Source organism: Pinus tabuliformis, chromosome 6 (assembly GCF_031772625.1).
Source record: "Pinus tabuliformis cultivar Carrire ecotype Pingquan chromosome 6, CPIR1, whole genome shotgun sequence".
Taxonomy (NCBI): Eukaryota; Viridiplantae; Streptophyta; class Pinopsida; order Pinales; family Pinaceae; genus Pinus; species Pinus tabuliformis.
Window position 1 is genome coordinate 560,775,155 of NC_142292.1, and position 26,143 is coordinate 560,801,297.

At 34.4% G+C, this 26,143-nt stretch overlaps 2 pseudogenes; one reads left to right on the forward strand and one right to left on the reverse strand.

Moving 5' to 3' along the window:
• Positions 1 to 244: 244 nt before the first annotated feature.
• LOC149259748 (non-specific phospholipase C2 pseudogene) lies at positions 245 to 13,729 on the forward strand (annotated as a pseudogene).
• An 11,450-nt stretch (positions 13,730 to 25,179) lies between these two features.
• LOC149259749 (NDR1/HIN1-like protein 6) lies at positions 25,180 to 25,934 on the reverse strand (annotated as a pseudogene).
• Positions 25,935 to 26,143: the final 209 nt, after the last annotated feature.

A 26,143-nucleotide genomic window follows, 5' to 3' on the forward strand; every position in this document is an offset into this window, starting at 1 on the left:
AAAAAAACAGAGTCCACGATATCAATACAGTTCTTCTAAATACTAATAGATACTAAATTTGGGAGTTCTCAGTTAGAGAATTCACTCTTCAATGATTAGATTGTCTTTGTAGTTCAATAACCCGTCTTGGAAGAGCATGAAGACCAGCAAAACAACTAGCTCCTATTCGAATGTAACCGCAAGATGAAATCATTGGGCACGTCGAAAATGGCAAGGCCTATTTCCACCTCTATAGATCCATTAATACACCCTCTAAGGACGCTTTTGGAGAAGGACTCTGACATCAGTTTTGACTGTCAATTCGTGGACATAATTTCTCCGGCAAATACTTTCCGGGGATTGGGTTGATGTCTTTGTAAATCATCCATCCATGACTTATGCCAATGTGAGATGCATCATCCCCATGTGCATGATACATGTGAACTGATCCATGACTTATGCCAATGCGAGATGCATCATCCCCATGCGCATGATACATGTGAATTGAATTAATTTAAACCACTACCGAGATTTGAATTTTCCCAACAAGTTTTGAAATTTTCCCACCCACATTATTTTGAATTTGGCCGTGGATGAAGCGACTGAATCCACAAATCGATGCCTGCCCACATTATTTTGAATTTGGCCGTGGATGAAGCGGCTGAATCCACAAATCGATGGGGTTACCGGCCAGGAGTCGAATCCCATATCCACCACTGATCCCAATTCTGCGAGTCTTTTCTTCAAAGACGAGGCAGAGTATGTGGATCCGGATCTGGGGCACTCGTTTCAGGCCATACGAGACCAGATTTTTGGCTCCGAGAACACCTCCGTGGATCCTGCACCCATGAACAGATTCGCCCAGCAGGCGACTTCCTTGGGGGGTCCCAACATGTCTCAGACTGTCATGAATGGCTTCAGACCCGAGGTTGTTCCCGTATATAACACTCTCGTAAGTGAGTTCGCAGTATTCGATCGGTGGTTTGCTTCGGTACCGGCCTTGACTCAACCCAACAGACTCTACGTTCATTCTGCGACTTCCCATGGAGCCACCAGCAATATCCCCAAGCTGTTGGCCAACGGATACCCACAGAAAACCATCTTTGAATCAATAGTCGAGTCGGGTTTGTCGTTCGGGATTTATTACCAGAACATCCCGGCCACTCTGTTCTATAGAAATCTCAGAAAACTCAAGTATATTGGCGATTTCCACTCCTACTCGGCTCAATTCAAGGCCCATGCCAGGAATGGGAAGTTGCCCAATTATGTGGTTGTGGAGCAGCGCTACATGGATTCCAAGCTCTTCCCTGCCAACGATGACCATCCTTCGCACGATGTAGCCGAGGGCCAGAAATTCGTGAAGGAGGTGTACGAGATGCTCAGATCCAGCCCTCAGTGGAATGAGACATTGTTCCTTATAACTTATGACGAGCACGGCGTATTCTTCGATCACATTCCCACACCTGTGAAGGACGTGCCTAGCCCCGACGACATTATCGGCCTCGACCCCTTCTTTTTCAAATTCGACAGGTTAGGGGTTCGAGTCCCCACTATCATGATTTCTCCATGGATTGACAAAGGAACAGGTTTCGACTCTCTTGGCGCTATCTTCTTCCCTTCATCCATAATTCGATTATTTTCCATAACATTGAGTATTATATTAAATAAATTGTTGTTGTAGTGGTACATGGGGCTAACGGACCATATCCATCGTCTCAGTTTGAGCATTCATCCATTGTTGCAACAGTCAAGAAGTTATTCAATCTACAGTTCGATTTCCTGAGCAAGAGAGACGCCTTTGATAAAAAAAATAATCTATCCAATAAACTATCTTTCACCTCATAAAAATTAAAATAATTTTATTTCTTTCTTTTCTCTTCCCTTCTTTTATGCATTCTGCCTTTAAAATTCATCCATCCTACACGAATTTTTGCACTGAACATGAAATTTACATGTTAAAGTGGGTTGCAGCCAGTTATGCCTACCCTCTTTTCTTTCAAGATATGCGTTATTGAGAACAACATTAATTTAAAACCACTAACCCTAATTTTGGTTAAGATTTATACGTTAAACGTTATTTTCATAAATAGTGTCATTGAAGGAAGGGAATGGGAATGCCATAGCGAATTTTATTAATTAATTTTATATCAAAGGAATAGGAATTATGTGGAGTTAGTATGCGATGTAAGAAGTTAAACCATCACTAGATGCTTGGTAAAGATTCACTACGTTGATTAATATCTTCTCAAGATTTATTATGCTAATTAATATCTTTTATAATGGGGATATATTTCAAGCTTAGATTGTATGTGAGGTAAGAAAGCAAACAATTACTGGATGCTTTGTAAGGATTCATTACGTTGACTAATAGATTCTCAAAATTTATTATGCTCATTAATATTTTTAATTTATAAAAAAGGTTTGGGATTATATTTCAAGCTTAGATTTATTATGCTGATTAATGTTTCAAGATTAATATATTTGAAATTTGCTTTATATGGTTGACCAGTTTTATTGGTTTTATATGTTTGATAAATTTTATTTTAATTAGTTATATGGAAAATTGTTTACACTTTTTGTATTTTAAGGTTTTCCAAGATAAAGTATGAATGATATTTTGTTTCAATTTTTTTTACATATTTTGATGTGAATTTCAATATTTATATTTAATTTATTTATATTTTTAATAAAAATGTAAAAACAATATTGTATGGTTATAAGGAATACGCCTTGCTATTTTGAACTATTATTAAAATAATAATAATTAATTAATTAATTAATAAAAATGTATATTATTATCAAGCAACAAATAAAATTTGTGTGTGAGAATAAAATATCAATCTACTCATATTCATTTATGGGGATTTTTGAACTCTAGGCTATTTAACCTTATATGGTGCCACAAACATTTTTTTAGCCTTGAATACTTTACTACGAGGTACCGACTACTACAAACATTGTTCTACCTCATATCATCATTCTTACTGTATTGAAATTCCTTGCTTTATATTTCAATAGCTATTTCATTAAACGTAGAAATTATGAATGCAACTACTAAATTAAATTCTCTTTAATGTGAAAACATAAACATGAAATCCTATAAATATGAAGTTCAATTAGAATGGATTCCAAAGTAAAAGAAGTAAAAGCTGCAATAATTTAGCAGGAATTTTACAAAAATATTTTGAAAGATCACAAAGGGAGAAGAGATGTATTTGTAAAGGATATTTAACAATGTTAAAGTTTTTGGTATCATGGGTATGCATGTGGGAGGAATGAAGGAATGGAGGCAAGTCCCGAATTGAATCCTCAACACCATTTCTTTGCAAATTTTATAATACGCTTTTAATTATTTTTTTTAGCAAAGTGAGGAAATGCCCAAAAATTTACTTAGAAGTTGGATTGAACCATTGTGATGGTTGACCTTCCAATGTAGCCCCTTAAAAATGAAGGTTGTGATGAAGAAGTGGGGCATTTAACAAAGAGGAGAAAATGAAGAAAGAAAATAACAGAGATGAGAGCTCAAGGAAGCAGTATGCTTGATGATCATAATAGAATAAGACATTGACTTGGTCCCATAATGAGACAGGATTTTTGTTAAGCCATAGTCATCTGCAAATTTCCTACCAGTGAGTAATATTACACCCAATCTGTGTACAACCCACCCTTTTCTAATCAATTCCTACATAATAAAATCTCCATAAAATCTGGTTTTTCCATTTGGGCTTTACATGGATAAAAATGCTCTATGTTTATGGTGCATTGAAAATCTATGTGGTCAACGAATTACTAAGACTAAGTGTTATGTTCCTATAATTTAAAACATATGTCATCACCTATTTTTATTCAATGGAATAGATGGAAGAAACCCATAGCTCAATCCTCCAATTGCTTGATTGGTGGCATGGAGAGAATAATTAAGTGTTGTGTTACTAGGTCACTAGAAACATTAGTAAAGAAGCACTATTGGTACTAGATGTTATTCCATGTTAATAATCAACAAGTCGTTCTAGGTTGTGTGAACCTTATGAACTAATCCCCATAATTCAGTCACTAAAAGTGTTTGACTTTTGAGTTGCTAAACACCTACAAGACTTTCCTTCATTCCTTCATTCAATGGATTCAAAGTTGAATTAATAATGCACTAACTCTTGTCCTTTCTTATGAGTTGTGCGTTAATTCTTGGTTTAAATGTTGTATAAATGCATTACAAAATAAATTTCTACTTCCATACTATATATATTTCCCTAGTTAAGAATTTCCTTATTCTATCCATTCAAGGCATGGACATTACCTACAACCATTGTGTTGGACAATCGAATTTACCAACAACAAAGTGATTTTAAATTAGTGATTATGTGTTATTTCATGATCGTGATGAGTTCAATTATAATAAGAAGAGTATAACATCTTACATTTTGTTGGGATGTATAGTGATTGAAAAAAATATATTGTCAATAGAAAAGATGGAATTTAAAAATTTTAATGTTAATTAAATGAATTTAATAAATAAATATTTTTAATTTTTAATTAGTTTTATTTAGATATAGCAATGTATAATTGTAACATCCCTTGGTTGATCTTTCATGTAAATAAAAATAAGACCAAGGTCATGGGATACGTATTCCAAGCTGAATAGTGATTAAAACATCATAATGGGCATCACTTGCAACTTATTAATGGCTATGAAAATTGGCAAAGGCATTGGCAAAGACAAAGAGACAATAAATGGCATTTAATTATGAAAATAAAGGAAAATAGGAGAAAAAAAGATGAAGAGACAAAGATTTGCATGCAAGGGAAATTAAAGGAAAATGAAGGAAAATGAAGAAAAAGGAGATATCAATGATAAAAAGGTGTCAAAGAATCAACTCATGGCTTTTGCACAACTTTTGTCAGTTTAGCATTTGGCTCTCTTACACTCTTGCACAATTAGAGCATTATTGGAGCATGCTTGGAGCACTCTAGCATTCACTTGAAAATGGAGAAGCAAGAAAGGGAAAGCAAGGAAGTGCAAGGAGACAGTTGGATCAACAACTACAACAGGCTTACTTTGCAGGTAACAAGTTGCATGTGTGATCTCCTTGTTGATTTTTGGATGCATGGTATATGCATGTGCTTCCTCAGTTATGTGTTGTCATTGGCATGGAGATTTTCCTAGATTGAAAGTGGTTTCAACCTTGCCTTGTCATTTCCTGGATAGCTATGGTGTTGTGGGTTTTCCACTTGTTTTTCTGATTGGTTCTTAGGTTCCCTATGGTTGTGGATTGGAACAAACACTTTGGAGCCCTAGAACAACTTGGGTTGAGTTACTAGTTCCTGGAGCTTGCAGGTTAGGACAAATTCTCTAGAGCCTTGGGGTTTGAGTTACTAGTCATTGGAGTCACAAGTTGGAACAAACACTCTGGAGCCCTCATTTAGCTATGGGTTGAGTTACTAGTTCTTGGAACCTTGGACAGCTTGGGTAGAGACCGATGTGGTTGATGTTAGTGATTTTTGGATCGTATAGGTGAGATCACTATGGTTGAGGGTTGAGGTGGTTTGGCTTCTAGAAGCCCTGGTTGATTTTGGTTTGATTTATCCCTTATGCTCCCACATTCATGCTTGGAATGTGGCACAGGGGTGATTGGATGAAAGAGAGATTTGGTTCAACTAAATCTATGGTCTGGTGGTACGTGGAAGTCCCTGACTTGGTTGACATTTTTATACGTTAGTATGAGATATTTTCCTATTGTGATCTATGAGCACTATAGTGATTATGTTGGTGATTTTATGGTTGATTTTCCATGGTTTCCATTTTGTTTATATGTTGGTTATATGATATATTCTATCTATGGCTCTTGACATGTTTTGATAAGTTGCTAGATGGTTGATGAATGCATGGAATAACAAGTGTTATTACAACTATCTTGAGAGGGTATTAGACCTTCTTGGTGATTCTCGATGAAGTGCAAACTCTTATGATCAGATATGCATTCATGACATGTAGCTTCTATGTTTACTATATGTTTGATGAAATGTATATCATGGATTAGGCATGTCTGGGTCAAGTTATTGCTTGAGCTTTGATTGGTTGGCCTTGTCATCATCTTGTTTTTGTTTTTGGAATGTTACAAGTAGTTTTGTGTAGTGGTCTAGAGGCTAGCCTAAATAAGTGGATAAGATCTTAGAACCATTGACAAAAAACTAGAGTTTTTGGGTCATAACTACATGGAAGCAGGTCTATGCGTGTGGTTGGGACCTCATAAATGCACTGATGTTGTGTTGTGCGTGTTGTTGGGGAGTTACCCTTGTGAAAATAACTCTATCTCAGGGATTGATCACCTGGGGTGGTTTCCAAGCTCCTGGGTGGTTTGTAGTCCATGAGGAATGTTTGTAAGTTGTCAGTGTGTCAGCCCCACTTCCATAATTGGAAATTGGAGGTCAGGTCATATCATAGTGACATTATTGTCATGTTTACCTTGGCAAGCTGGTAAAAGTGGGTAGATGTGGGAGGAGGCATTACAAATTGGTATCAAAGCGAGGTTGTAGCACTAGACCTCAGAGTAAAAGTAGATAATCATAAAGGTTTGTGTGTTGGGCATGCAAGTATGATGGTGAATGGTTTTTATATGCATCGAAGTTATATGCATGCCTTTCATTCTATTATTGTTGTGGATACATGCATGATAGATGTTATTTGATTAGTGCAGTCATATGCAAGTGCATCTGCTAGTCATGCATGATAGTTAACTTGTTGTTATATGCATTGTAGTCATATGTATGATGATTATTGTCATTGCGGTTAAGTTCTTGATATTATTATGTATCATGCTAATTTGGATTGGCCTGCGCAGATGGTTATGGTTATTATATTCATGTATGCATCAGTATACTTGTGATAATGTGTTGTACTAATAGGGATTGAGTTATGCAGATGTGATAGCCTCCACTGAGATACACTGAGGTATGATCTTGATTATGTCTTCTATTTGGTTTATCTAACATGGTATGATTGCAGGAAATAGAACATCAAATATTAGTGGACAACAGTTCAAATGACTCCCCTTACAGGCTTGATATGAAATTAGTGGAATGGGAAAGGTCAATTGATCAGCAAGGAGAAGAGTACTCTCCTGATATAGTAGATACACTGAGAAGTTTGAAGGAAAAAATCAGAAGTTGTAAGGCAGATAATAACAAGTTGGTTGAGGCATAGGAAAGACTTGCCAAAGCTCAGGAAAAGCAAGCAGAAGTTAATGTAGTCATCCTTTAGAGCCTTTCAAATTTGCAAAAGTAGGGACAGTTGAGGATCAGTCATGGAAATGAAGAAAAGACAAATGGTGATCCAGGTGGATGTTGGTGGTCACCCACCTATTCCACTGGGCCCCCCACCACTGTCTCTTTCAGTTTTTTAGTTTTGTTAATTGTAGCACAATTTACTATTTTTGGCAGTTTTTCGGGTCTTGAACTTTTGGAGCCATTTTGAGGCCATAAACGACATTTTTTTGGCCCTAAATGAGGTATTGTGCACGTCAAATGGAGATCGTATGCCAAAGTTACGACCCCGGGAAGTTGATGTACCAATTTACTAAAACGGGGCCCATAGTTTTGGCGCTTCATCTCCTAGGGTTAGGTTTTTGGATGTTTAGGGTTTTCCATTGCTTCTCAATAATAAATAGGTCTTCGAGCCCCATTGTAACACAATTTAGAGGCATGTAGTACCACATCTCTTCTCAGAGATAAGATAACATCGGTCGAGCTAGTCTTATTTCCATTATGTTTGTAAGCATATTTCAATATTTGATATTAATGAAATGAAGTGTTATTTCTACTGCATCTCTATATTTATGGTTATATATGTAATTTGTTGCATTCCTTTTTAAGTTTGGATCAGTGGTATCCGGGGGGTTTTCTCTTTATTTTTTTTCTTTGCATGTCCCTAATGAGGTCGGGATATAAGGAGTTAGGGCTCGAAGTGGTCAAACCTTTGCGAGACCAGCCTCGCAAATCCCGACAGCCTCCCATGGCGGAAGAGAAGAAAGATGAAGGGGCAGGAGATCCTTTCAAAATCTTGCTCAAAGAAGCCCTCGAATGACAGAGGAATGCGATGATGGACAACTTTTCCCAGATCCTTTAGTGACTACCCAAAGGTGACGCATATCCTTCCAGCAGCTACTCTGGAAGCACCACACCCTTCAAGGTACAACTTAACTTTGACATCCCCATATTTGAAGGTCAAATAGATGTGAACGCCGTAGAAAAAAGGTTAAATATGCTAGAAGGATATTTTTCTGTTCATGATTTTTCCATCCAAGAAAATATTATTTTAGCACTTCTCAAAGACGCCCCCCATGTTAAGGACTGGTGGGAAATCTACTGTGAGAAGAAGGACAAAAGTACACCCTCACTATTTTCAGCCGCACCCACTTGGAATTCATTCTGGGGCACCATCAAGGAGTAGTATTACCTTGTCGAGAGCTATGAGGATAAATACATAAAGTGGATCATGCTGCAATAGGGAAGGGACCAAGACGTGTCAGAGTTTACCAATGTTTCCGTACGAAGTTGGGTATTAAGGATTCTGAGCAGCATTGGGTACTCAAGTACCGCCACTGCCTACACATGTACATCCATGACGATATGGAGTTCATGGACATCTCCTCGCTTGACACGACATACCTATACACTGTCAAGATTGAGCATAAGTTTAAACAAAAAAAGAAAGACTTTGGATCTGTGAATTCGAAGTAGGGGAAAGGCACCCCCAAACCGCATAGCAAAGGAAAAAGCCAAGGTGGGGAAACCCAGGATAACCCGCTGAAGCCGCAAGCAAAGAATAACAACACGAAAATAAAGAAGGACAAGGGAAAGTGGTGCGAGTTCCATAAGAGCTCCACTCATAACACAAGTGTGTGTTGGGCCAAGAAATCACTGGTGGCCGAGTTGAAGGGTTCTGAATCAGACACATGTTTCGACTTTGATTCAAACTGACAAGGGGAATGACAAAGGGAAGAAAATCATTGACGCAGAGCCCAGTGCTACTGTGGCCACCACCAAGATCTAGAAGATTGAGCCTGAAGATCCAGAGGAGGGGGAACGCCTCTTCCACTGACAGATGTGGGTGAAGTGTTCTATACTGCAGTTTTGTCGACAGTGGGAGCCAAAAGAACCTCATTTCAATAGAGGTCGTAAAGGGGTTGGGCCTACTGACTGTAGCACATCCATAGCCATACACCATCGGGTGGCTTCACCAAGGATGAGATCTTCGCGTTAGCCAACACTGTCACCTTCCCTGTAGCATTAAGCCCTTCACGAATGAGGTATTGTGTGATCTTTCTCCTCTTTAAGTTTGTGATGTATTATTAGGACAACCATACTTGTGGAAGCGACATGTTGTATATGACTCTAGACCTATGGCTATTTGTCTCAGGAATGCTTTTCCTTTGTTGAATATCACTTCACAACCATGGTAAACCAACCACTCAGTGAATGCTAGTAGACAGACTCCTAATCCTTTACCTTTACCATTTTTTACTATCGCCTCATATTGAAATTTTGAAGACAAAATATTTCTTTTCTCTTAAAAAATTGTCTTAAAGTCCCCCTCCATGTAGTAGTGCTGAATGCAACAATAGACAAGTTGTCTCTAATCAGCATATATGAAAGGGATAGAAGAGGAATTGATGTCCGAGAAATCTTGTCAGTAAAACTTGTCACGTTCTTCTTGGTCGACTACCCCCACAAAAAAAAGAGCCCAACAAATCATTGCCTTTATATAAGATAACGTGAATGGTAAGTAAAATAACAACCTTGGTATAGGCGCAAGACAGTAGTTGTCTACAACCTGGCCGACATAGGGCGCACTGTCACAGTCAATTTTGTAGTTGTTAGATAATATCATCTTAAATTGATATGTTTGTGTCTTAATTGTTCATTGTATTAAATAGGTTTGATCTAAAGTGGTCATTTTCTTAAATATAAAGTTTTTTCCTTAAAATATTTCTGTCTCAAATTGCTTTTGTCTTAAAATAATTTTGTCTTAAATTGTTTTTGTCTCAAAATAATTTTGTCTTAAACTATTTTTGTCTTAAATATAAGGCTTTGTCTTTAAATTTTTGTCTTAAACTACTTTTGTCTTAAATATAAAGTTTTGTCTCAAAATATTTTCGTCTTAAATTATTTTTGTCTTAAATATAAAATTTTGTCTTAAAATATTTTTGTCTCAAACTGCTTTTGTCTTAAACTATTTTTGTCTTAAATATAAAGTTTTGTCTTAAAATATTTTTGTCTCAAACTATTTTTGTCTTAAAGTTTATATTTAAGACAATTCAATTGATATTAAATTTTAATGTAAAATAACTAAAATAAAAAAATTGATTTTTTAAGACAAAAGAGTTCTTTTGTCTTTAAAAAATGTCTTAAAAGTGCCCTTGGTGTAGTAGTGTATGCGCAACTTCAGTATATTCACATATCTTTTGTATATACGTAAATTTTTTATATGTGCATATCTTCCATGTATGCACATCTTTTATATATGTGCATCTACCATATATGCGCAATTTCCATATACAAAAATTGCGCATATACGGAAATTGTGCATATACGGAAGATATGTGCATATCTTCCGTATATGTGTAACTTTCTTATATATGCATATCTTCCATATATGTACATCTTTTATGTGTGTGCATCTACCGTACATGTGCAGCTTCCATATATGAGAATTTTTCATATATGGAAGATATGCGCATATCTTCTGTATATGCGAAATTTTTCTATATACACATATCTTCCAGGTATATGTGTAACTTCCATATATACACATAACCTCCATGTATGTGAAACTTTAGTATATATAACTTTTGTATATATGCATCTTTTGTATATGCGCAACTTCCGTATATGCACATATCTTCCGTATAAAGTCTAGAGTTAGACTTGTTGAGAAATCTAGGGCATCTTAGTTAGGTTTATCATTAATTTGATTTCTCTTCCTTTGACACTTTCTTGTGATGATTATTAATTCTTATTTTCAATTTATTAGATTACTATCATCAAAACAAATGCCAAACAAGGAATATCACAACACAAAATACAAGATGTAGGCACACAGCCAGGGAAAAACCCCTAAGAAGGGGATAACCTAGTCAAACTCTTCCTTTAGTAGAATTAGATCAAGTTGAGTCATATCAAGACCTATTTTGACCCTGACACAAATTTTTGTCCATCCGTCAAGTCAAACTCCCTTGAAGACAAATAAGATTATATTATGGCATATAAAGTGTTTGTCTCCTTATTTTCTTCTTGCAAACCTTGGTCTCCATCTTTACTTATTCACAATTTATAGATATGCTCAGCTTATGTATATGTGCATATATGAAAGTTGCACATATACGGAAGATATGTGCATATATTGAAGTTGCGCATATATGGAGGTTTCCATATATGCATATTATGGAAGTTGCATACTATGCTTGTATATGCGAAACTTTTGTATATGTGCATATACTGAAGTTGCACATATATGAAAGATATGCATATCTACGAAATATAACGACATATACGAAAGTTGCACATATATAAAAGATATGTTTATATATATAAGTTGTGCATATATGGATGATAAGCGCATATACATAAGTTGTACAAAACTTCATCCTCTTTATATTTGTGGGTTCTGTATAGTCTTATGTATCTAAGTAACTTCTATATATGTGCATATACGGAAGCTATGCATATACAAAAGCTATGCACAACTTCAACCTCCATATATGCGCAGCTTCCGTATATGTGCATATACGGAGGCTGTGCATATACAGAAGTTATGCATATATGGAAGATATGGGTTTCATATGCACATATTTCATATATGTGCATGTCTTTTATATATGAGCATGTTGTCTATATATGTGCTTCTCTTGTATATGCACATAACTTCCATATATGCGCTTCTTTTGTATAAGTGCATATACATAAGATATGCACATATACAAAGTTGTGCATATATGGAATATATGTGATACAGAAAATGCACATATATAAAAGTTGTGTGACTTTCATACATGCATATCTTTTGTATATGTTCATATCTTTCGTAAATACACATATATTTTGTATATGTGCATATCTTCTATATTTGCGCAATTTCTATTTATGCATGTCTTTTTCATATCTGCAACTTACGTATATGCACATACCCATGCACAAATTCAACCTCTGTATATACACAACTTCCATATATGCACATATCTTTCATATGTGTGCAACTTCTGTGTATACACATATACGGGAGTTGCACATATAGAGAAGGTATGTTCATATACAGAAGACATGCACATATACAGAATTTGTGCATATACGAAAAATGTGTACATATACAGAAGATATGTGCATTTACGAATGATATGCACATTTATAAAAGTTGTGCATATACGAAAGTTGTGTAGAACTTCACCCTCTATATATGCACATAGTTCATATATGTGCATGCCTTATGTATATGTGCTTCTTCCGTATATGCATTTCTTCAATATAGACATAGAAGATAGGTGCATATGGAGATTGTCATATATGCATATATGGAAGATATGTGTATATACAAAAGTTGCACATGCATAGGAGATATGCACATGTCCATATATGTACAACATTTCATATATGCACAACTTCCTTATATGTTCATATCTTCTGTATATGTGCTTCTTTCATACATGTGCATATCTTATGTATATGCGCATATATAGAAGAAATGTGCATATACGGAGGATATGCACATATATGGAAGTTGTGCATATGCAGAATCTATGCACATATACGGAAGTTGCACATATATAAAATATATTCATATATATAGAAGTTGTACATATATAAAGATTGTTGTGTAGACATATTACAGACGTTTTCATATATGCACATATATAAAAGTTTCACATATACGAAAGATATGCACATATAGGGAAGTTGTACATATATAGAGACTATTATGTATACATATCACGGATGTTGCATACAACTTCTATATATGCTCATATTTTGCATATGTAAATATACGGAAGTTGTGCATATATACAAGATATGCACATATATGGAAGTTGTGCCTATATAGTGGATATGCGTAGCTTCCATATATGCACAACTTCTATATATGCGCATATAAAGAAGTTTTGTACAACTTAACTCAGTTACAAAAGTTGTGCATGCCTCTACTATAGGAAAGAGACGACTCAAGTTCATCCTTCGGTTGAGAGTGACATAAGCCTTTGTAGCATATGCCAAGGCAGCTGGATGTCTTCGTACATCTGACACAATCACCTGTTCTTCAAAGTAAGTAGGTGATGCATGCTCATCCGTGTGTGCACTCTACGTACTTGTACAACTCATTATTGTGACTCATCAAAGGATATGTTGTACACATCTGTTCCTGGATTATCCTCAAGGAGAATGGTATCCCCTTGTTCACTCGGGACATTCTCTATCGTTGGAGCTGGTGAAGCCTGTGGGGTGACCTAAGTTGCTTTTAGCATCAATTCGGTGTCCTGATCCTGTTCCGGCTGCTCCATCTCCATGTCCATTTGTTCTACTATCGGCTCATCCTGCAGAGCAAGTTCATGTTCCTGTGGCTACTCACCCTGTTCCTCATCTGCTGCTGGTTCAGAGTCTTCAACCTGTATCGACGCGGTTTGCATTGTCTGTGCGCCTTGCACTTCTTCCTATTCATGTTCATGTTTCGCTTCCTTCTCTCTTCTGTGCAGCTCTTGTTCTTCTTTGAGCTTCTGCTAGACTTCCTGCAATTTCCTCTCTACTTCTTCAAGTCTTTGCTTCTCCCTTTTTCTTTTCACTATTCTCCTATTGCGTTGTCGCCTCTTCACATCTATCTACGAAAGAAAAACATACAGAAGTTGCACATATACAGAATTTTTTCATATACAAAAGATATGTGTATATACAGAAGTTGCGCATAACCGAAACCTATGCATATCTAGAGACTATCGTATATGCATATTATGTCAATTTTCAGATATGCATAACTTCCATATATGCGCATAACTTCTGTATATGCACAACTTTTGTATATGTGCATATCTTCCATATCTTTACATATTTGGAAGTTGCACATATACGATAAATGTACATATACGAAATTTGGAAGGAAGTTCTCTGATCTGTGCATTCAGAGCAAAAATATTGATTTTCTTTTTTTAAACATAGAAAAATCTAAAAACTCTATTGAATAATGCCCATTAATAATTCTATTGAACAATAAGTTCATACTATTATTACTATCCAAAATGAAATGCCAACTGTATAATGACCCCATGGATATATTGTACGTATGTTGACTATGATAGTTAGGTAACCTGATTATCAAAGTATTGACCTTTCATGAATGCTGACTGACTGTCGAAGAATTCACCTTGAACTATATGCATCATTGTAGTCTCCTATCGAATCACACAGGGATCCGAACTTGTCACTGTGCTTACTTGCCTGAGTTCTCTTTCCTGGTTGTTGCATTCACCCACCGGTTTGCCTTACCTAACGCTTGTTCTGAACCTATTAGAAATGAAAAGAAATAGGCGTAGATAGAAATATGGGTTCATTCCCTGCCGCGCTTGATCCTAAAGTATGACTACCTTAGTGATACCTTGTATCATGTTGGCTATAGTTGGGTATGGGCTTCTAGTTTCTTCATTTTATTTTTCCCTTTTTAGTTCATTTGTGAGTGGATGCAACACCATCACTAAGATTTGGTGTTTGGTATCATCACTCAATGCCAAGGTTCGATCCCCCTCCCACTCCATTCCTTCGTAGAGATTTTTTAGTAGCGAAAATGAGAATTCACATTTGAATTCAGATAGGGCTTCGAGAGGCATCTAAGTAGTGGGGCTAGGATTATGATCTATCTCATGTTCAGTCGAGTCTATAGAACTGAAGCAGAAGATGCGGGAGGACCATAGATTGTAGGATCCAATCTCACCATAGCCTCAAGTAGGCATAATGTAATAAAGATTAAAGGATAATCCTTTCTTGTTAGGAAAGGATAATGTATCAGAGTGAAACTGGCAGCATCATTACACTATTTCATAGGAAGAAAAACATACATGAAGTGATATACATAGGAGAAAACATATTGTGCATTTCTATGATAGGAATCAATAAAATAATTTCATTAACCTTCAAGATGGATTCCCTATCACCGGTCCATTACATTTAGAAATTGTATAGCTCAATCCCCTCACGAATAGGCAAATTAAAACAAATGGAAACCACAAAATTTTGGTCTCTTGGGTGTAGAATTCGGGAACACGTTAAGTGTTTCTTCCCCCTATTTATAAGGAGAGAGGAAGCTTTGAACAATAGTTACAAAATATCTTAGCCAAGCTCCAGTTGTCTAATCGACTAGCTGTCTCAGAATGTGATGGTTTTGCTTCCCAAATCATTGCAATCAGATTTGATTCCGTTCTTTAAAATGCAGAAATTACAGAATAAAAGAAAAAGGAAAATTGAATTATGATTTGAGGAAAATAACTCCACGATATTCCTGTTATGGCCTCTGATCAGGCCATGTCTCTACCACAATGTGCCTCTCTTGTTGTTCGACCAGTTCACCTATTGATTTTACCTTAATTGCCTGACTTCCCCACTCTCTAGAGTTGTGAGTGATCAACAGTGGTTGCTTGTCATAGAGCAGAAGCGGAGATTGACCTAGTAGCCCTTCATTGTTTGACTGTGCGGAGTTCCATGCTGAGAAATTAATTCTTAGGTGACCTGCACACTTCTTCCTGAGTCCCATACCTCCATTTACTCACTGAAGACGTGCGTTGGAGCACAAAGATGGCTTGTATTACCTCAAGGTAAACCCAACACTCCTTCATGCAGATCATGGTCCTTGCTGCCTTAACCCAACGATTTTTTATCATCACCATTACTTCTGAGACCAACCTCTCTATTACCGCATTCAATCGTGCAACTTCTGACTCATCCATCTCTTTAAACTTCCTCTATTACAAGTTATACACATCTACAGAAGTTGTGCATATACAGAAGATGTGTGCATATACAAAAGTTGTTCATATATGGATGTTGTCGTATATGTATATTACAAAAGTTTCACACAAATTTTGTATATGCACAATTTATACAGAAGTTTCACATATACAAAAGATATGTGCATATATAGAAGTTGCACATATACATAAGTTGCACATATACAGAAGATATGCGCATATACATAATATATGTGCATATACAGAAGTTGTTTAGAACTTCAGTCTCTATATAGGCACAAATTCTGTATAGACGCATATCTTCTGTATATGCATAAACAGATATTCGTATATACGGAAGTTGCGCATATACAAAAATTGTGCATATACAGAAATTGCACATATATGGTGGTTGTGCATATATAGTGGCTGGAGTTGCGCTAAATTATATATATTCCACATAACTTGTGCATATACATAAGATATGCGCATATACAGAAGTAGTGCATATACAGAAGACGTGCACATATACAAAAGTTGTGGATATATGGATGGTGTCGTATATGTATATTATGGAAGTTGCACACAAATTTCGTATATGCACAAGTTATAAAAAAGTTGCGCATATACAAAAGATATGTGCATATATAGAAGTTTCACATATGTAGAAGATATGCACATATACAGAAGTTGCACATATATGGAATATGTGCACATATATGAAATAAATGTGCATATACAGAAGTTTCTTAGAACTTTAGTCTCTATATAGGCACAATTTCTGTATAGACGTATATCTTCTGAATATACATAAATAGATATTCGTATATACGGAAGTTGCGCATATACAAAAATTGTGCATATATAGATATTGCACATATACGGTGGTTGTGCATATACAATGGCTGGAGTTGCACTAAATTATGTATATTCCGCATAACTTGTGCATATTCAGAAGATATCCACATATACGGAAGTTGTGCATATATAGAAGATGTACGCATATACAGAAGTTGTGCATAGATGGATGTTGTCATATATATATATTATGAAAGTTGCACACAAATTTCATATATGCACAAGTTATATAGAAGTTGCGCATATACAAAAGATATGTGCATATATAGAAGTTGCACATATGTAGAAGATATGCACATATACAAAAGTTGCACATATATGGAAGATCTGCGCATATACAGAATATATGTGCATATACGAAAGTTGTTTAGAACTTCAGTCTCTATATAGACACAAATTCTTTATAGACGCATATCTTTCGTATATGCATAAACAGATATTCGTATATACGGAAGTTGTGCATATACAAAAATTATGCATATACAGAAATTGCACATATACGGTGGCTGCGCATATACAGTGGCTGGAGTAGCACTAAATTATGTATATTCTGCATAACTTGTGAATATATAGAAGATACGTGCATATACGGAAGTTGTGCATATACAAAAGATGTGCGCATATACAGAAGTTGTGCATATATGGATGTTGTCATATATGTATATTACAGAAGTTGCACACAAATTTCGTATATGCACAAGTTATACAGAAGTTGCGCATATACAAAGGATATGTGCATATATAGAAGTTTCACATATGTAGAAGATATGCACATATACAAAAGTTGCACATATAAGGAAGATATGTGCATATATGGAATATATGTGCATATACGAAAGTTGTTTAGAACTTCAGTCTCTATATAGGCACAAATTCTGTATAGATGCATATCTTCCGTATATGCATAAACATATATTCGTATATACGGAAGTTGTGCATATACAAAAATTGTGCATATACAGAAATTGCACATATATGGTGGTTGCGCATATACAGTGGCTAGAGTTGCACTAAATTATGTATATTTTGCATAACTTGTGCATATACAGAAGATATGCGCATATACGGAAGTTGTGTAAATACAGAAGATGTGCGCGTATACAGAAATTGTGCATATATGGATGTTGTCGTATATGTATATTACGGATGTTGTACACAAATTTCGTATATGCACAAGTTATACAGAATTTGTGCATATACAAAAGATATGTGCATATATAGAAGTTGCACATATGTAGAAGAGATGCACATATACAGAAGTTGCACATATACGGAAGATATGCGCATATACGGAATATATGTGCATATACGAAAGTTGTTTATAACTTCAGTCTCTATATAGGCACAAATTCTGTATAGACGCATATCTTCCATATATGCATAAACATATATTCGTATATACGGAAGTTGCGCATATACAAAAATTGTGCATATACAAAAATTTCACATATACGGTGGCTGCGCATATACAGTGGCTAGAGTTGTGCTAATTTATGTATATTTGCGTCTTACATATATGTGTAGCTTTTGTATATGTGAATCTACCATATATGCCCAACTTCCATATATGTGCATATACGAAAGCTACACATATACAAAAGTTGTGCACTACTTTAACCTTTGTATATGTGACTTCCATATATGCACATATCTTCCATATATGTGCAACATCTGTATATGCACATATCTTCCATTTATGTGCAACATCTGTATATGCACATATCTTCCATATATGTGCAACATCTGTATATGCACATATACGAAAGCTGCATGTATATATAAGATATGTGCATATACAAAAGATATGCGCATTTGTGTAGGGTCGGTGATTTGGGTTTCTATATAAAATGGAGATGGCTAGTTCACACACTGAAATTGAAAAAACATCTGAGAAAAGTTGCACATGAAGCAGAATCTCTGCATATATAAAAGTTGTGTAGAATATCTTGAGTGAATTCTTTTCTGTAGAAGTGAGGACTTGCATTATTTATGAGTAATTTTACTACTACGAATTGAATCATGTTATTGAATGGAATAAGGACCCCATGTGTGGAAGAATCATGACTCAAGGATCCAATGGAGGTTGTGAACACAACCTCAGGACTTAGATTGAGATTCTTCAGTTGATTGGATTGTTGTTATAACTAACATTGTGTAGTTTTTTGTACGAATGAGCTTGTTGTTTTAGTTACTGGATTGATCGCACGTCCCTTTGGTGCTCATGAATTAAATGAATATTGAATTTAGATATTTTATTCTTTCATGTGACATATGAGGGATGAATCCATTCTTTGTTACAATATATTATTGTTATAATGTTGTTACCTTTGATATAGTATTAACCAATTAATTCTATTTCTACATATATTTTTCTAGTGCCTCATAAGTTTATGATTCCCTGGTTGATAATTTAATGTACAACAATTTAAACAATTAAATTTCCTGTCAATATCACTTATGATATTTCTACCTTTTTTCATTTGTGATAACTCCTACATATATGTATAAGTAGTGTTGTGCTATTACCATTGTAAAATTCATCCCATATTAGGAAAAGAGCTCACCCATTTGTATCAAACACAATACCATCTCAAGCCTTGGTGCTAGATTTTACTAGTCAATATCCAACCACTTGTGTGTGTTTGTGTATGTCTTTATGTGTGTATCCTATGCATATTATATCACATTATATAATCATTTTATTAAAAGAACCATGTATCTTTTCAAATACCATCCCCATATCTATATCCATAAAGCTTATATTTTACGCAATAGTTCAAGTGTTGGAGAAGTGGACAAATTATGTATTTCCAAAGGATTTGTTTTGTACTCTAACTGCTAATGTTTGAATTTTATTAACACCCAGGAGAAATTGAATCAAAACTACATGAAGTGGGTTGAGTTTTGAAATCTATGAATTTGTATTGATCATAGAGGAAAAAAACCACTAGATTTGACAATGCATTGAGTCAAAGCACAACGTTGATGACCAAAATGTCGAGAGAGGAAATTGCGTTTAAAATTTGTAATAGTTGTATGAAGGGGATGTGGATTTTAGTAAATCATTGAAGGCTTGTAAACAACCATGTAATGAAGAAATGAAAATGCATTCCAAGAGGGTCTATTTTTTTATCAATAATTACTCTAGGAGGATCAATGAAGGAAAAACTCATCAAAGAATTGCATAACAACATCGTAGGAGATCAATTTGTAGAGAGAAAGTATTTGATATGGAAATTTTACTATTGCCCCAAAGTTTCCATTAATGTGAAGAAATGGGTGGATGGTTGTTGAATTCGTGAACATGCAAAGGAGGAAGCCAAAACAATGAATTGTATATGCCATTTTCATTACTAAATAGACTATGGGAGGAATTTAGTATGTATTATAATTTTGTATTTCCAAGAATGAAAAGAGATATTGACTTTATATTTATGGTTGTTATTTGATTTTCAAAGATGGTGCATTTCATCCCATGGAAGACCAATGATCACACAAACATTATCTTTTTTTTTTAGGGAAGTCTTTTCTCCATTTGGTTTTTACGTGTGGCATTACATGAATTCCATTGGAATGGTATTTTACACAATCCTTGTCATTCCTAGTATAGAGATCAATGTTTTAAGTTTTCAACTTCTCTTTCTTCCTAGTTTAATGCTTTCTCCTTCTATTATGGCTTATCTATATATATATATATATATATATATATATATATATATATATATATATATATATATATATTTAGATTATTGGATAAACCATAAAATATGAAGGGAACCCCTATAAGGAGAAAATGATTGGAGGTCATTTTCTTACCCTAAAATTTATGAATTAGCAATTTCAAAATTAATGGTTTCCTCTTGAGTACCATAGAAATAAAACTTTCAAAATAAGTAAAAACATTTAAATTGAAAATTAAATTTAAGCAATATGAAGGAGGCATATAATTCATTTCATGCTCAACATGGAGATGATACATAGTACTTATAAAACTATAAATAATTACGATATCAACAATAATACAAAGTTAAAATATACACATACTAATACATTTACTCAAAATACGTGTCATCATTTACTCAAAATACATGCCATCAATCATTTAAGAGATAATAATACAATAAATATATGCATTAAATGTGAACTATAATAATAATAATAAAATTTCATAATGAGTAACCATGTACATCTATATATAATATTTATAACCAATAATAATGTTAACCAAATATAAATATGAATGGCAATAAAAAATCTTAGAATGGAGAGATAAATTTAATATTTACACACATTAAAAAAATGATTATGTTGAAGTCCACAGGGCCTTGGATAGATGGTGATCAGTTGCTTTGTAAGGAACTCCTCAATGTGAAGTCACCGATTCAATTCCCTACTGTGAATGGGGTATATTGTACATGATGAAGACGCAGTCCTGCCAAGCTTACAAAAAAATGATTATGTTCAAAATGATCAAATTTACATATAAAAAAAATATTATAGATTTAATATTTACTTAGAAATATTATAAAAAATTAAATATAATTATATAACAATAATCAAAATTACATGTTTACATAGTAATATTTACATAATTGTGATTTTGGAGTTCTCTCAAATTAAGTGAGAATACAACCAATCTAAATCCATTTTTAATTATAAAAAAATGTATAATTCAAAACATTCAATCTCTCTTCATGCTTAATAAGATTATATTTAATATGGATTTATATTAGGAGTTTCATGTTCCATACATAAACTCAACTTGAAACTTAGAGTTTCATATTTCCCAAATGCTCTTATAATTAGAGAACTCATTCTACATCCCACTATAGAATAATTTGTAACATTGTCATCGTCTCCTTCTTAATGCTTACTTATATCAATAAAAAAATTACAAGTAAATAAATAATATTCTCAATTGTCTTTGATAAATGAAATAATAATTGGAAACATGTGTGGTTGCACTCAAGGAGATATATTAATGATCTAGTAGCTCATCCACACATAAATAGATCAAAGTCCACGCTCACATCATTCTTTCAAAAAAGTTGAATCCCCCAATTGGATTTAGAGGGTTCCATTCTATAAATACACACACACATCCACCAACATAGATCCATCTTAACCTATAATGAAGCTAATCCATAAATGTAATCATTTCCTCGAATTATTACATTGTTAAAAAGGCTTTCATCTCAAATGATTCAATCCTCTTGTTAAGATGGATCTAGGGAGATGTTATCCAAATTTCTCCTCCTTTTATTTGTGTGTAGCTTATATGTTTAACTTCACCCTTCTTTATTCATGTATTCAACCTATGAGTTGGAGGGCCCTCTAAATAACTCTACATAAAGAATGAAAAAATCTTTGAAGTAATAAACAACTATAGTTAGTTGGTTATTAATTTATCTCGTGTCTTTTTATATTATCTACATATCAAATTTGTTTCCTCCTTTAAGATAACCATCATTCTTCCCAACCAGTAAAGTTAATATTTCTTCCCAACCACCCAAGTTAATATTGAATAGGCATACTTATATACATACAGATACATATATTTGTTTTTAATTGTAAATTAAGGTTGACATTGTAATATTTTATTTAAGCAATTTAAATGTTGTTTGTCATTTATACTTAGAGCCCAACAGGATTACAAATCTCCCTCATGTCAACTTATGAAAAGTGGCTCTGGCTCTACTCTAGAGGCTAAGATATTTGATTTTGTTTCTTGCTTAGTAAATCCATAGTTAAGATGAATCTATTCAAATGGGTTTATCTCTAACTTGGATGAGTTTTATGTGTCCCAAAATGGGTCTGACTCTCTATGATGCAAAGAGAGACTCATTTTATAACCCATTACAAAAGATATTGTAATATCTATCTCCTATGTAATGTTCACTTGCATGAAGAAAAATAAAAATAAAAATAAAAATATTTCCTCTCATCATTGATAATTTAAAAAATAACAATAAAATCTTATCAACCTAGTATAGAAGAGATTGTAACATCCATCTCCTATGTAATGCTCACATGCATTAAGAAAAATAAAAATAAAAATATTTGCACTTCTTCTTTGATAAGTTAAAAGTAAAGTTTCTCATGCATATTGAATGATGGAATTTTAAAGTTAGAAATTTTCTCCCAAGAGTTTATCTTATTTTAATACAATCCAAATACTCACTCATAATTTTGAAAAAATGAGTAGATAAAGGGGGAACATTGCCTCCACCAAAAAAAAATAGATCCACTTAAAGGATGAGTTTGTCCACTTAGCTAACTAGTGAGAAGTGGAAATGCTTTTCTAAATGGATAATATTTTTGTTTAAAGTCATAATTTCATTTAATAGATGTAAACTTTGTACTTAACTATTTTGACTACTTATTAACTCACTCCAAAGAGTGAATTAACTAGTGAGAAGGGGAAATTATTTTCTAAATGAATAAGAATTTTGTTTAAATAATATTTTTGTTTAAAGTCATAATTTCATTCAATAGATGTAAACTTTGTACTTAACCATTTTGACTACTTGTTAACTCACTCCAAAGAGTGAATTAACTAGTGAGAAGTGGAAATTCTTTTCTAAATGGATAAGAATTTTGTTTAAAGTTATAATTTCTTTTAATAGATAAAAACTTTGTATTTTAGTAATTTGACAATTTATTATCTTACTCCATGAATGACTTTAATGAGAAGTGGAAATTCTTTTCTAAATAAGTAAAAATTTTGTTTAAAATTATAATTTCATTTAATAGAATAAAACTTTGTACTTGGCCATTTATTAAGTCACTCAAGTGAGTGAATTAGCCTTATTTTCTAAATAAATAAAATTTTTGTTTAAAATTATAATTTTATTTAATAAACAAAAACTTTATATTTTAATCTATTCATTTGATTTAAGAAAATATATCTCTATATATATTACTTTTGAAAAATTTAACCCATTTTAAAATAACTATAAAAACTTGAGGTTATCCATAGATCCAATCCACTATTAAAACAATAAAAACTTTGCGGTTATGTCAAAATCAGGTGAGGACCAGAACACGCCAGCAACCTGTAGAACCGTTGCGGAACTGGAGATTTTGAGGCTTAGTTCAAGGGAATCCGGATCCTATTGAAGGTGTAGTATTTTTCAGCGTCTTTTCTTGCAAAATGGGAATAGAAATCTGTAATTGTTGCTTTACTCAGGCAGTTTAGTTTACTTGCAAAAAGGGAACGGAAATCTTGAAATGTTGCCTTACTGAGGATGCGCATGTATTCTGTGATCCATAGTGTGTAAATTTAAATTTTTTTTGCTCAGTTTTCACTGCTTAAAATTTTTCTTTTCCAACTTTTTAATGTCAAAGATGCGCATGTATTCTGTGATCCATAGATCCAATCCCCTATTAAAACAATAACTTTTCTCTTAGAAATTAACAACATTTTAATAACAAAACAAAATTCAAAATTATTAAGGAATCCAATTCCTCCCAATACAATTATTTCCTTCGAATTTTACAATATTAAAATAAAAATAGTTTACATTTCAAAGTATCTGATCCTTCTTTAATGTTTACAATATTAAGACGAAAATTGTTTGCATTTCAAGGTTTTTGATCCTCTTCAAAATAGACTTTAGCATATATTATTGAATTTTTTTTTTGGTTTTTAAATGTGCGCAGCCTATGAGTTTGATGGCACCCTCTTTTCTTCTTGTATGTAGCCTATGAGTTTGAGGCTATGTGATTTGTGTACATATTAACAGAATTCCTTCCATAGTTTTCGTTTATGTACAGTCTGGTTATTGTAGCTTATAGCTGCATTAAGCAGGGTTTGGTGGGTGCTTCACTGTTAGTTGGAGGACGCCTTCATTCGGAGGAATTCCCTTATACTATACATTCATGCTAGCTACCATGGTTTGAAAAAACTGTGTGCGACGAAGCCCAAAATCCTAAAGTCAAACCCTCAAACTTTCCATGGGAAAATTTAAATATTTAGACTGACAGTAATGGCTCAAACAATTACTCTACATCCAATCTCATTCTAAAATATTCCTAAAATATACCATCTTTAATTGTAAATTTCACCAACATACCCACAAAATACTTACTCATCCGTGAGAGCAAGGAAAGAACAATAGAGAGTAAAGAATCCAATTATATTTTGGAAATACTAAAACATGTCTACATAAAAACAGGGCCACGCTATTAAAAATAATATGTCTGCCAACTGAAAGTTTGCAGTTAATATTTTATATGGAGTCTGAACAAAACAAATTGTATATCAAAAAAATATATCTGCAGTCGTAGCATCTATATGGTCCTATCACAAAAACACTTAACCCTAACCGTGCCATAACCATGAATTCAATGCATCCTAAGTCGCGTGCAATCCTCACAGCTTCACCCGCACCTTGGAATTCTTAACAGTCACTGTGGCCTTGGCATCGAGCTGGTCGACGATAAGGTCCCATCGCGCGCGAACTGTTATCTTCCATAACTTCAACTTCCCAACCTTTATCTTCATGGGAACATCGACCTTCAATTTTAGGGGAATGCCCGCCTGATTTATCTGCGCATTGAGTGTAGACTTCATGGCGTTGGTGAGCTTAGCACTGGTCCCATTGAGTTCCACGTCCAACAAAGTGGTGTTCTTGTGGCCCTGGTAGAATACCAGCAGGAAGCCTATGCAAGGCTCCGAGCCTGAATACAAAACTGCGAGAGGGCTGTTGTTGAGATAATATATACCGATCCTCTTGTTGAGATTCCGGGCCTTTATTTTCACATCGAATTGGCAATTTGTACTGAAATCGACGGGGTTGATGGTGAAATTAGTAATATGGATGCTGTCGACAGAGTATTTGGGGATCTTGGGCTGGAAGACCAAGTATAGAATGCCACAGACAAGCGCGATTAAAAAGCAAATGGTGCAACACAAGCAGCGGCAACAGGAGCACCGACGCTTGGGAGGTGGTGACAAGTATCTGGGATGCTCTCTTCTGGAGATAACTTGGTCCTTTGGAATCTTTAACTCTCTGCAGGATCAACTCCGCCCTTCTTAGACGAAAGATTGCTAGAATTGGGTGCCAATGGAGCGCTCGGCTTCTCGTTTACATATTCGCCTACATCCTTTTTGACATCTGCAATCATCAGGTGTTATAGACATTTTTGTGCCTTACAGCATTGAGCATGAAATGTCCATAATATAAGGGATCCAAAGTCCCTAAACATGTTGTTCCTACCCCTAGAGGAACAAGGCTAACAAACCACAGCAATTCACAGAAGTTCTCCACCAGAAACTGCTAAAAAACAAGTCAATTCAGGATCATTTCAGTGGCTACACTAGCTGTTTGCGCTGA